At 32.9% G+C, this 1,635-nt stretch overlaps 1 long non-coding RNA gene across 1 annotated transcript; it reads right to left on the minus strand.

Moving 5' to 3' along the window:
* Positions 1–885: 885 nt before the first annotated feature.
* LOC142241428 (uncharacterized) lies at positions 886–1,435 on the minus strand. The gene is made up of 2 exons (XR_012723631.1): positions 1,181–1,435; positions 886–1,117 (listed from the first exon to the last, which is right to left on the minus strand). It is a non-coding gene; the product is annotated as an uncharacterized LOC142241428 (long non-coding RNA).
* Between the last annotated feature and the right edge of the window lie 200 nt (positions 1,436–1,635).

Here is a 1,635-nt window from a genome sequence, read left to right on the forward strand (position 1 = left end):
AAAATGTGTTCACGGACATATCGACTCAGGAGCCCACCCTGAGCATTTTTGCCAAAGACACCATGTGTCTATCTCGTCTCCTTCTGGGTGTTGCAAACATATGCACTAACTTATAATACCCTGATCCACAGTGTGGCGCAGGGTATAAAAAGAATTTTGTTTGAATGAAAAGACAATGGTCACGATTTAAAATGTTATGGTATTCATTAAAAATGTTTTTCTCCTAGTTAAAAGAACATGGTCACAACCTAAAATGTTTTGATATTTATGAAAAAACTTTTTTCATCGTCAAAAAAAGGACGCCACTTGAGAAAAGAAAACACAAAATTAAATTTATTTGTTTGTTTTTATTTATTTATAAACTAATTCATTGTTTATTTGTATTTATAATGCCGTTCAAGTAAACATATATTTTTACACACTCTTTTTTTCAATTTCAACAATAAGTAATTATTCCATATTTACATCGTGCCCATCAAATGTACAAACGCAGACATCATGTGACTGCAAATAAAAATTAATGATTCATATAGCCAAATGCAGAAAAACAGGTACATTCCCACCTGACCACAACGTTCGTTATCGTATTCGATATAGAAATATTCTCGGTTTTTTCTCGAAGAAAACTATCGAAAACGATATCGAGAATGGTTCGAAAAAATTTCGAAAAACGTTCACCTGTCGTGCTGTTACTGCCAGCAAACTCTTCGTTTTCGAAGGCTTGCTAGCGATTCGTCAAAGAAGGTTTCGCGATATCTATAATTGATCGTTAACGAATCTATTTCGAATTCGTTTTCGTATTCGATATCATTCCGCTTTCGAAGGTTTTCTATACTGTTTTATTCCCATTTTGTTCCCATTATAAGTTGTGTAGTAAAAGAAAAATTTCAAGTTTGTTTTTATTTTATTACAACACAATATAGATAATTATAATACAAAATAATATAGATATTAGTGTTGCGAACAAAATACTTAAAATATTTACATTTAGGAATATATATTTAAAGTGATTTAAGGCACTGCATTGACTTCTTTGCGCGGAATTTCTTATTAAGCCGGTCGTGGCTATGCCATTGAAAAGGATATTAACCAATGAGTAACATTTTCCTGGATACATCTGCAAATTAAACAAGAAAGAAAATTTGTAGTTTTTTAAAAGATATATAAATAAATTACTTACCTCTTTTATATTCGCTAAGACACTTCACCCGCACTTAACAATTTCTTAAACTGAAATGACTTTTTAATCTCTGTCTTTGTCAAAAACAAACATGGCGGAACACCAACAAATAAGCCGAAAAATATTCGTTATTACTTCGAAACAACGAACGTTCGAAATTTTTCTATTATCGAACTTTTCTCGAATAATGTGCGCGTTAATTTATTTCGAAAAATGTTCGCTTTAGCGAACCTTCGCCATTTCTCGGCACTTTGGTCGGGTGGGTTTTTATACCCTTCACCACTACTGTGGTACAGGGTATAATAAGTTTGTGCATTTGTATGTAACGCCAAGAAGGAAAAGTCTGAGACCCATCGTTTAGTATACCGATCGTCTTAGAATTAAATTCTGAGTCGATTTAGCGATGTCCGTCTGTCTGTCTGTTGATGTATTTTTGTGTGCAAAGTACAGCTCAC

The sequence above is a fragment of the Haematobia irritans genome, chromosome 1 (assembly GCF_050003625.1).
Source record: "Haematobia irritans isolate KBUSLIRL chromosome 1, ASM5000362v1, whole genome shotgun sequence".
NCBI lineage: Eukaryota > Metazoa > Arthropoda > Insecta > Diptera > Muscidae > Haematobia > Haematobia irritans.